General features: G+C 40.3%; 1 protein-coding gene across 1 annotated transcript in view; it reads right to left on the bottom strand.

Annotated features, from left to right (window-relative positions):
* Positions 1-8253: 8253 nt before the first annotated feature.
* GRM7 (glutamate metabotropic receptor 7) overlaps positions 8254-12623 on the bottom strand; it is a gene marked incomplete in the record, with an annotated part of 535789 nt that continues 531419 nt past the window's right edge. Inside the window, 1 exon segment of the mRNA XM_034776365.1 lies at positions 8254-8328.

The following is a 12623-nucleotide window of genomic DNA, read 5'->3' as shown; positions in this document are numbered from 1 at the left end:
GCCCCGTAAACCATGACCCAAGGTTTGGGAGGAGGTTTTTAAAACTAAAAGTGTGATTAAGCGATACAGCATGGAAAACAACAGCAGCATTTTTAATGGCTTGTAAATTTTGCTTAATTAAGCCAGAATGATTAACATAGAAACAACATTTTTTTTTTGATGCGAGCACAAGCCCCCCCTAATTTAGCATTTATAGCATTTAACACACGTTTATTTTGCAAAGCTATTTTTGCCACCTTATTAATTTTTTGTTTTAACTTTTGCAAAGCGTTTATTGATGCATTGGCTATTTTTTTTAATTTTGCAGAAATATTTACTACTGCTTTTTTTAGCTTGGCTACCCCCAACCCAGGAATGAGTGCACGAACAAAGGAGTGAAACCCCGTTTGCCTGACTACTAGGGGATTGTTGGCGCGTTTTGCTTGAGTTTTTATAAGGGGGGTGGTGGTGAAAAACTTATGGACATAGCTGCCCAGGTTTCCCATTAAAGGTGCCAAAACCGGCTAGTAAGTAACTCCGGGCGCTAAAATAAAAGGGTAACCTGGCACCATCAAGTTGCGGGTAATACCCTTACCCTCTATTTAAAAACCCCTGGCTTGTATTTTATCTGTGGCCACAATGTCTATAAAGCTCTCCCTTCAGGTTGGCAAGGTCGGTGTGGTGTGGCCCGGGTGTTACCAAATGTCCAAGTAAACAACACATGAAATGCCAGCCAAATTCTTAACCAGGGCACAAGTGTGTGCATGCGCACACTTCTACGCCAAAAAAGGCCATTGTACCATAATTCTATTTTCGCAAAAAATGTTTGAAAAGATTTTGCTTTAACTCTAATGCAAAACAAAAACAAATTTTGAAATCTCACAAGTTACCGTGCACTTGAATTGTCATTCTACAGTCAGCCCTGACAAAACCTTAAAGGAGCTGAGCCCCTACAACTTTCACTAAAGGGGGCTCTGCTGCACCTCTTAGAAGCTGGCCCATATTTTGTCACTGGCTATCCCATGTATTTGGAATAGGAGTGTGTGTTGAAAGTGGATGCCCTAGATTTGAATGGTTGTACCCATGTATTTGCAAACAGAAGTTGAGTCTCACTTCACACCAATGTAAAGCAGAAGTAACTCCACTGAAATAAAAGGTAATACAATATTTTAAAACTGGTGAGACAAGACGCAGGATCTTAGGGCTGGAATCTAAGCTGCTATTAAAAAAAATACATCAAGTTATCCTGGCTGAGTGCCAGGCACATAATTTTTTATTAGACATATTCTTTCTCTAGCACTGTGCTCTTTCCCCCACAATCTCTCCTAAGTGAGATGCAAACCCAATTAGTGTGAAATTTGAGGCAAATTTTCTAACCTACAGAGGGAGAGTGTTCAAAATTAGGTAAAATCAGTTTCCTCATCCTTTTAATTAACTGCAAATACTTTATTAGCTTTTGCATAGTTACAAAAATCTTTAAACTAGTTACCAAAGAGAGAGGGGATGAGAGAGAGAGAGAGAATCCGCACCCACTCAAAGGAAATAAATCATCATTGGAGCTGATGATTTTGTCTTGTCAGTGCTTCTGTTAACAGTTATTAAAAGCTTGGGCATGATTCAAGAGGGCATATAGACCTGATTACAGCTACTTCCCTCTGCCAAGGTTTTATGACAATTTCTGATAAAAGTTTTCATGCATTTCCTTCAGCTAAGTGGCTTTTAGGCATTTTTTTATTGCATTTGAAATCTAATTTAACAGAAAGTTTCCAGAGTGTTTAAACATGATTGTTCCTTCAGAAGTTTGCTGTGTTTTGGCACTCTGCATCACAGTGACGACTTGGGATTAGCACAAGCTTCAAAAATGAAGAGCGATGCATTTAGAACTGTAAAGCAGGTGTATGTGCTATATACGATTGCATTCACAATAAAAACCTTGCAATAACTAAAGCTGTGTACAGCCAGCAAGGACTGAGTCACAAAGGGGCTTGCAACCATTTTTGGCAGGCAGGGATCAGATGCAAATCAGACCCCATTGGTAAACTCAAATCTTCAAGCAAAGCACTCTCAAGAGGAACCCAAACCATTGATCCTCCAACTTTCTTCAACTAGTCCCCAACTCCTGCCCCATCTTCCTTCAGATAGCTTCAGAAGTAGTTCTGGATGCCGACTGAACGACATTAGGGTCAATCATATGTTATTGGACATCAGTAGATGGTATTAAAACACATAATTTACACATTCCTTTGAACTGACTGTATAGACATTTGGGTCTGCAAGAAACAGCTGGCATTAGATGTGGTGAAGTACATAAGAACAGCCTTACCGGGTCAGAGTAAAGGTCAATCTTGCCCAGTATCCTGACTTCCGACAGTGCCCAATCCCAGGTGCCCCAAGGGGAATGAGCAGCACAGGTAACCATCAAGTGATCCATCCCCTTCTGTCCATTCCCAGCTTCTGGCAAACAGAGGCTAGGGACACCATTGCTGCCAATCCTAACATTTTGAATAGTGGGGGTGCTGAAAGCCAGCCACCTTACCCCTGTCCACCCCCGCCCCACCCCGAAGCTGGCAGCTACGACCCAGGAGCGGGGAGCCAGTTCCTATGCCTATGTAGCCTCGCTAATAGCCATTGATGGACCTATCTTCTATGAATTTATCTAATTCATTTTTGAAACCTGTTAGTGTATTGGCCTTCACAATATCCTCTGGCACAGAGTTCCACAGGTTGACTGTGCTTTTTTAGAAGCTGTTGTATTTAGTAGTAAAGTTGTCTTTGTTCTCTTTCTAAATCTCTCTGACTGAATCCTCTCGTAAGTGCAAAGCTGTTGCTATAGCACACCATGAAAGCAAAACAAAGCTGCATGTGGTTTTCAGAAATATAAACCGATAGTGGTGAAAAGGAAATTCACAGGCATTCCAAGTATAAAACCATTTCAGGCTAAGAAGAATGGGGAGAGTCCCACGCCTAAGTGCCCCTTCCACCCAGGATAATTGCCAAAGTGGGGTGGGAGACTATCGGAATCTCAAGTGTTTGCCCACTCCCTTTTGATGTGCTGACCTTGGTAAAGGAAGGCGAAGGAAACCAGTAAGAAGCCAAAGTACCCCGTACTTACTGATACGTTTGTAGACCCTTTTAATGTCTCTAGCCTTGAGTATTATTTATTTTGAGAAAGACACTCAGCCCTTATTTAGCGTGTGTGCTACCACATTTACCCCTGCCATGCCAAATTGCTCGAGTGGGCAATTACTATTAAGCCATCATGTCTTGTTGCAATTAATCATCTTTAATGCCCACCCATTGGCCCTTGCTCAGGAAGGGTTACACCTCCCCCCAGCTCTCAGAAATCAGCTCCCCTTGTAACGGCTCTAGTCCACATGGCGCTCAGTCTGCTCTTGGATAAATTAAGCAACGTGCGCGCCTTGATGCGCTCACTGTCAGGCAGGTTTGTTTAGACACACTCATCCCAGTGATCCTTCTCTGAAGCCAATCCCATTTTTCAACATCCTCCTACCTGCTTAGGGCCAAGGGCCAGCACACCTTAAGGCCTGACCCAACTTGGGGGATGGGCTGGTGATCACTGGGCAAAGGTGGTATTTTCAACACAATAAAAACAAAGCCAACGTCCTGCCAAACTGCACATCAGGTTGCTCCTCCCCCTGCAAGGATTGGGCTCAGCTGGTGCTGGGACTGGTGGACTTGGGCCCAGCACAGCACCCATGGTCCCCCCAGCCCACATTCCAGCTCACTGAGCAGCAGATTCCCAGAGTCTGGCATAGGACCCTTGCAGAAGCAACTCACCCCAGGTGATGTATTAGCTCAGCCCCACACAGACAATTTTTGGCTATGTCAATCATCTGGTCAACAGATTTCCTGGGGCATCCACATCTCAGCCCCTCTGAACTCTGATTGGGCAGTGTCCCAGCACAGGGGTTGCCTATGCTGTGGCAGTAAGGCAGGGCAGGAGACCCTGGTGGGGGCTCAGCCTTAGGGGGTCCCTGTGAGGCATGGGCTCTCACTGGTGGTGGTGAACATGTAAGGATGGGTGGGGGACACTGGGGTTCAGGTACAGCTTAGGCTAGTGGGGTTCCAGGGCATGGAGCCCTGCACCCGGACCCAAGGACTACTTTCCTGATACAGCAGTCCCCTCATCAGCGTACCGGTCCATGCAGCACAGTCCCAATGCTGACTCATGCATGGACCTAGATCCCTTTCTGCTCCTTCCATTGATGTGGTTTGCTCTGGCCTAGTGCCACTCAGCCAGGCTAAGCCTGGAGTGTGACGGGTCAGAGGCAAAACCCTGCCTGGATGAGGCTTCTGCCTGCATCTGCATTTAAGCAGCTATGGACACACTGCTGGACAGATCAGCAAACAGGGATCATTTGTGGGATCCAAATCTCATACCACAGACTGCAAGACACCCCCGCTCCCACCTCCCCTGCAAGTCCTGTGGAGGCTGGAAATCTCACAGGGACCTGGCCTATCTTGGCCTTTCCTTCCCTCTCCCATTGTGGAAGCACCAAACTCACCCCTTGTTTGGCTTGGGGGGTCCCCTTTTGAGTGTCCAAGTCACTTGAGTGAATAGCCTACCCCCCTCCCCCACCCCTTGACTGAAATGGTAGGGGCTTGATGGTTTGTTATTATTGGCTCTGAGATTTACTCCCCCCAGTGGTTTACTAAATTCCATATCACAGGACATGCTGCTGGTTTTTAATGGTGGAAGGGAGTGGGTAGGCATTTGGAAACAGGAGTGTTGCTTGAGGGGAGAGTTATTTTCATTGGGACAATTTCATGATTTTAATATATTGGACCTTAAATTATATGGATTTATGTCAGCTGAAGCTCTGGCCTTGTGTTTATGGATTTTGCACAGAGTTTAGATAAGTACCACTGAGAAGAATTAAAAAAAAAAATAATGAACACAGGCGTTTCTCCCTTTATTAGTCACTACCCAGATAGTCCTTTCCTACCAGTAAATCCCTTAATTGGGATTTTATTCATTTGATTCTGCTATAATTCAATCTACCTAGCTCTATAGTTGAAAAAGTACCAAACTACTCCTCTTATGTTATATGCATGAAGAGTCAATAGAATTGGCAAACAGAGGCTTTCATACCCTAACTATCTGTTGTGGGCAAAGTACGTTGCAGCTGTCAAATTTTCTTTTGATGCTGATTACCTTCATCAGTGTAATTTATCAAGTTGTCTAGATAAAATGGGACGCTAAATACTTTAGAAACTAATCTTCAAATTGCGCTCAAAATATTGTTGCTTTGCCAAAGGTAGCATGCAGGTGTGACTTTTTTTTCTCTTGTGTTGCTATGGAAATTTAAATGAATTGCTTCTCCCCGCCTGTATCACTTTACCACCTTTTTCCTATGCTCTCTCACTCCACAAATGCCCTGCAAATTGACCTTTGATTGTTCAGGAAGGGAAGGTAATGATCTTCACTCATGAGCCAATTTATTAACAGTGGTATTTTTCAAGACACAGTGAAGATGCAGTCATTTCAGGCTGGCGTCGAACAGCTCAAACTATTTGGCAGAGTCCTTTGTTAGTTTACTTTTGTTCTAGATCACAGGAACATATACATGGCTTCTTCTAGGGTGAGGATATAGAAGAGTACTTGAGATCTTGCATGGTTGAGATCTAAAGAACCAAGGCTGTAGTCGTGGCTCTGAAATATCTATCTAATTGTATTTTGTGAAGTTCTGAGCTATAAAACCAGATTCTATTAACTCCTTCCAAGTAGTGGAAGCAAGGAAGCATTTCTTCATTCTTACAGTTACTGGGTTCAATTCTATTGTCCCTACTCTGTCAAAAAAAACCCATTGATCCCAGTTAAGAGTATTACCTGCCGTATTAGGTGCTCACTTTGTTGAAGAGATACAAGGTACAGATTATAACACCTGCACAGGTCTTTCGCCCACCTGAAGGGCAGTGATAATTGTGCTATCTAAGGTCCCCTTCCCCCCCACCTCGTTTCTGTCATGGTCCCCTGAAGGCTGCTGTGGACAAGAGAGGCTGCAAAAGAGCTTCTCCCATTAGTCCCCAAAATGTGATCAAATGCCTCCAGTCACTTACAAATTCGGTGCCCACCTTTTCAGAAGCCACCTTGCTAGAAAAGCTGTTACATTATGTTACACAAGCGCCCAGGACCAATGGCTCCACTGCTTTGGGGATAGCTCAGTGGTTTGAGCATTGGCCTGATAAACCCAAGGTTGAGTGTTCAATCCTTGAGGGGGCCATTTAGGGATCTGTGGCAAAAATCTTTCTGGGGATTAGTCCTGCTTTTGGGCAGTGAGTTGGACTAGTTGACCTCCTGAGGTCCCTTCCAACCCTGATATTCTATGATCAGCTTGGCTTTGGAGCTACTACTGTATTAAGACCAAAAAAGGCACCAGAGAAGTGATCAGTGTGTAAGTTTTATAAGCCCAGGTTGAAAGATTTGGAAAAACAACAACAACCCAGTATTCAGGAAGCAAAGAATGTCTAAGGAGCATACAAGTTAAAATAGGCTTAGCAATGACTAATGATTGAAGTGATTTTCAGCTCAGTGTTGATCTTGCTGTCAGCGTTCTACAGGTACAAGGGATACTCTTGTACCACTTGAAACGGGGAACTACTTGTTCAGCTTTGGAGGTTGGAAGAGGGCAGAATTTTGTTCTTGGTGTTTCAACCTATCCACAATCACTGCTCTCACTTTTCAAGGGAATCTGAGTTTTGGTTCTTGCTCCACATTTGGAAAGTGTGGATCTGATTAACGACTGATGACTCGTGTTGATTACTCCAGTTTTGCATTGGCATCATTCCACTGAAATTAATGGAGCGACATTACTGAACCACTTTAGTATCCCAGTGTGAATCAGGCCTCGTGCCTACATTTTCAAATGTGATTAGTGATTTGGGGAACCTCAATTTTGGAGTGTCCACATTGAAAGACCTGATTTGAAGAGGGCAGGGGTTCAGCTCATTCTGAAAAAAAACAGGCCCCTTTATATTGTCTCAGGTTGAGTGCCCAATGACTTTTCAAAAATTGAGGCCCAATCTGGTTCAAGTACTTTTACATCTTTTTCAGCTCCACATGTGACAACTCTCCTGAATATACTAGCTAAAAGGGGCAGGGGAAGAAACAATTAAAGATATTTATTGCCGTAAATAAAAAAAAAAGTTAACCAAAACCTTTTATTGATACATTCTTGGACAATATCACAGGATCGAGAGAGAATGGAAAGGGGGGAGGAGTTTGCCGGAAATTTTGTTTTCACTAATTGGCACATAAGCAGCAAGATTAACGAAATTACTTATTACAAACAGTATAAAACATACATGCTTTTTTTTTTTTTTAAGTCCTCATCACACTGGTCAATCATGGTGGGCATCAACAAAGAAAAACCTTAAGACATGTAAAAGCCATATTCCTTCTTCCAAATATTGTAAGAATAATTGAAATTATTGCAAAATAGTCATATATCTTAACTAAAATAACAAAATAGAACACAAATACAAATATCAAACAAATTATTAACATGTACTGTAAAATACATTACTGGCATGCATTCCACATAGCAAGACCTCTATTAAAACCAAGCAATATCTTTCTTGCTTCCTCTGCAGCCCATCATACTTATGAAAGGCAGGGGCTCACTTCGCCAGCACAGTTTTTGGTCTTTAAATAACTTGTTGTTGTTGTTGTTGAATTTAAAAAAAAACATATATGGATTGCAGTGATACAATAATAATTATACAAGTCATGTACATAGTTCTTTTAAATCCTCAGAGATTTGTTTTTAATGTGCTAACATCTGAGAGAATAGGTCTTCAATGCAACTCTGCATTCAAAACAAACAGTGAATCTTTGAAACAACATGGATGGAAATATGCAAAATTCCTCACAAACTGTACAGAAATTTCAAAAACTTGCAGTCTGGAAGTACATATAAAGACAGAATTAGCCCCTGTAAAGTCATTGTCGCTAAATGCAGTTCACCCATAAAGAGCTGGGTACTCATGTATTCGAGCTGGGTACTCAGTTTTCATACTTCCCATACATAGAGAAGGTCCAAGGTCACAGCCCAAGGACAGTGCCAGTGACTTATTAAGCCAAGAATAATTAAGAATATTTCATATAGCAGCTGTTCAGAATGCTTGGTCCTCTAACATTGGTCTCCATATTAACTGCCTGGCCTTTAAGCTTCTCCAGCGGTGGATACACTGCAGGTCAGGAAGAGGCCTATGGCAGTTTGGGTGACTGAATGGATGAAAATCTTCATCCTTCCTCAACTCTGTCTGAAGAAATGGACTAGATAACCAGGTTATTATAACTGACATACTTCTTTTTTGCAGCAGGGCCTGAAAGAAAGAAGGAAGGTGGAAAACAGTCACTGACCTGGAAATCTGAAACTGTCCTTAAAAAGGCCTACTATTATTCCCTAATTAGTTTACACAGTGATGAGAGAAGATAAGCAGATGGTGACCCCTTTGCACTGATATCTTTACCTGTCAACTACTTCCCCTTAGAAGACATCCGTTTATTAATATTAATCTAAGAAGATTACTGATTAGATCAATTTAAGTGGTGTCTCCAGTTCTGACTATAACAAACAAAATTACCATAAATTGATTTTTCATAATTTTACAGTCTCTCTGTCTTTGCAGTACGGAGACACAAGGACTAGATTCCATTAAGGGTTTTTTGTTTTTATGTTTTATGGTTACACATTCTCTTACTTCTTAACTCTCATAGACTTTAAGGCCGGAAGGGACCATCGTGATCATCTAATCTGATCTCCTGCACTTTGCGGGCCACAGAACCTCACCCACCCAATCCTGTAATAGACCCATAACAAAAGGCAGGTGGGTAGCTGGGGAACAGACTCCTGAAGCAGAATTAGGAAAAGAGCAGCTCCAGGGAAGAGCTAAATTTCATTTTCTCAGATCTAAAAATAAAAATAAAATAAAATATTTTCTATTCAAGTTTAATGATTGCTGGGGACTTTAAATGTTCACTGTTGGAGATCAAGAAATCTGATCTGTTAGGCCCATAATTTATATCTGAGTTTGCAAAATAAATAAATAAAACAAATAAATAACCAGTCAATAAATAAGTTATGAAGTATGCTACTTTTTGATAGTAAAAATTGTGAACATTTGTGCAATGGCAACCACACACACAATTCAATGACATTTGAATCTATAGTGTTTGTCAAGTAGCTCCCATGTGGAACAAAAAAAATATCTCCATTGCTTGTATTTGAACTTGTATGATTCAATAGATAAGCTTATAAACATATGCTACTTATATAAATATGGGCTTTTCATATATTACACCCCATCCACATATGTAACATAAAAATGAGCATTTGTATGAAACAAATGTCTTGATAGAAAAGTTTTTAAAAACCTTTGAAATCATATATATAATACCATAAGACTACACTGATCATTTTTCTTTTCTCTTGATATCCCAAAAGTTTACAATTTGTTTTTATAATCATGCTTACTAACTGATGCAGCTATTAACTATTATTTGATAATTGTGTTCCTGGAGTAATTTGAATTTAACACAAAACAGTAGAGAGGTGTATCATAAACGACATGCACAGAAAGTAACACAACATGCAAGTAAAAGTGAGCTTTGATGCATCCTCCTGATAAGAGTTAAACTTGCAAAATGTACACAAAAGACACAGGGCCTGAGTTTCTGGGATATTTAATATTTGCTGCTCCCGTTGATGTCAAATACAATTGTGTGGGCTTAGCACCTAAGAAAATCACGAGCCATTGCAATAGTGAAGCTATTTAAAAGCTAACACTTAAAAAAAAATCATGAATACCTGCCCTTCCAAAAAAGTTAGACCACATTTATAAACATTTATATTTATAAAACTAATTATTGTCAGAAATACTCGTCTCCACATATACCCACATCCTTTGGAGATAGTTGTATTCTTCTGTGAAGATGCACAAAGCTGAGCTGCCACGTTTTCTAGTCACATAAGCCTAAATAGCTAGGGGAAGGTCCTCAGTTTGCGTAGATGATAGTTTACCCCTGAGAATCTGCTCCCAGTGTGTCTAGTCAAGCTAAATTGGGAGGACTATTAATTCTTTCCTCAAACTTTGATATAATGGGTTCATGAGTCGCCAAACACAATGGTTTGGCGACTGCGATATTTTGTTCTCATAAGGAAGGTTTTCACCAACAGCACAGACTGTTTCAAGAATATAATGTACAAGGATGCAACCAAATAAATACTCTTGTCAAAATGCTCATTTTCTTCACTGGTTACTTCCCAATCTGCTCAGATCAAGAGAAATAAGGAAACAATTTTACATTTAGGTATTTTCAACAGTGTAATTTAAGAATCTTGGATGTGACTTCACCATTTTATATTATTATTCTAAATCCACATTTAGTCACTTCTGGCTTCACTGTAAGTGTCAAAGAAATCTATTCAATCCAACTCAGGAAAAATGAAGAACACCTTCAGCAACATCTCTGGGAGTGGAGGGTGCTCAGCATTTCAGAGGATGCATTGTACCTTGACAAATCGGGGCAAATGTGGGTGAGTAACAATTAATGGGTTAAACAATTTTATTCATAGAAGGTTTACATAGTAATTACCTGTATAATGATGTGACACACACTTTGGCTTTGTACCATTACATTTTCAGGATTTCAAAGAGCAGTAGAGAGTTTATTGCATTTATACCAATAAAGAGATGGAGATTTAGATAAACTCAAATCTTGGTCCGTAAATTGTCATCCCTTTCCAAAGCTGTCAGATTTTTTCCTCTCTCGCCAATGAAATAATTATTTTCTCTGCAGCTGAAGCTTTGCTGTGACTGGTTATCCTCCAATATCAGCCTAAATATCTCATTTGTCATTTTTCAGCCTGCCTAAGCACCAATATCAATCAAATACATCAACACCAAGTGAGCTCAAATAAAAATAATTTTTTGTGAATATATATTTCTGTTTGCTCACATTGCAAAGATAGAATACAAACAATGAAATCATAGATCACGTGGTTGTCTTTAGTACATATTTTCCCCTTTATATTTTAACAAAATAATGCTTTTCTACAGTTGACAAATACACCATAACTGATCTGGATAAAATAATATCCCAAGAGTAGCTATGTATTTCATAAATTCTGTGGGGGAGGAAAAGGAAGTTCTCTTGATTCATCGATTTTAAGGCCAGAGGGACTAGTGGATACCTCCTGTATAGTACAGGCCATATAATTTCACACAGTTACCTCTGTAATGAGCCCAATAATTTGTGTTTGACTAAAGTAGATCTTCCAGCAAGCATCTAGTCTTGATTTCAAGACTTTAGAGATGGAGAATTCACCACTTTCCTTGTAAGTGATTTACTACTGCTGTCTGAGCTCTTCAATGTTTTGGGGAATTAGAATGATGAAGCAGGTAGGGATAACATTTTCTCAAAGAAAGAAATTTCCATGCATACAGAGTGTGCCAAAAAAAACCCCTCAGCATCTACCAACATGCTTTAATCTGAGATTCCCCTGTACTTAGAATGGAAAATAGGTAGAGTATCAAAGATACTGTGCTATGCTAATTGTTAGTAAGTGGCGGCATTTTAATGGCAAATACTGACTGTCCTCTGTGTAACTATATGTCTTTCCATCTGTAAGCTAATATACTTTCACACTGTATACTATGACATTTTAAAAAACAACATTAAAAGTATGTTTTTAGGTCGAGAGTTGAGAATTCATAAGATAGGAAATGCCAGATGTACAGTTGCCCATGCAATATTAATTTGCCCCCCTTGGGTGTACTGATGATGATACAGTTTTAAATTATATGACCATATACTTTTTTTCCCAACAGGACTCTTGATTCATTCAGTATGCGGGACGGACTGTGCTCTCTCATTGAGCATCTGCTCCAAACAAACAAACAAAAAAACCATTCAAACAAACTACACGTTACAATTGCCTGTGTATGGTGCTATCACTACAGAAATGGGTTCCATCCGGTCTTTAACTTAGATTTGCAGGTCCTGATCCTCAGTTGGGACCTGGTGCACTGTTGCTCTGCCTGTTTATTTCTAGTATTATATTTCCAGTATTGTAAGTTCTTTAGGGCAGGAACCAGGTCTTTGTAGGTGTTTTTATTACATTCAGCCCTGATCCTGTTTGAGGCCTATGAATGTTAAATAAAACGTGTGCAAATGACTGGGGATTTCAATGTTCAGCTCAATTCACTTTATGAAGTAACAAAGTTGAAATTACACACAAATGTATGAAGAATATCTATATGGACATAGCTCTCTTATCCTTTGCTCACTGATATAGACTTTGATTTAAATCATTATTTAGAAAAGTGGAACATTTGTGACTTTATAGACATCTGCTGATGCAAAATCCCTTAAATCTAATAAAATAGGAACAACTAGTAAGCAAGATCCAGAAAGTACACCTCTACCCCAATATAATGCTGTCCTTGGGAGCCAAAAAATCTTACCACGTTATAGGTGAAACCGCGTTATATCGAACTTGCTTTGATCCACCGGAGTGCGCATCTCCCCCCACCCCCCAGAGTGCTGCTTTACCGCGTTATATCCGAATTTGCGTTATCTTGGGGTAGAGGTGTATAACAATATTTAAATGGTGTTG

Source organism: Trachemys scripta, chromosome 7 (genome assembly GCF_013100865.1).
Source record: "Trachemys scripta elegans isolate TJP31775 chromosome 7, CAS_Tse_1.0, whole genome shotgun sequence".
NCBI classification, from domain to species: Eukaryota; Metazoa; Chordata; order Testudines; family Emydidae; genus Trachemys; species Trachemys scripta.
Note: the sequence above shows the minus strand (reverse complement) of the source record. Positions and strands in the feature narration are given on the sequence as shown.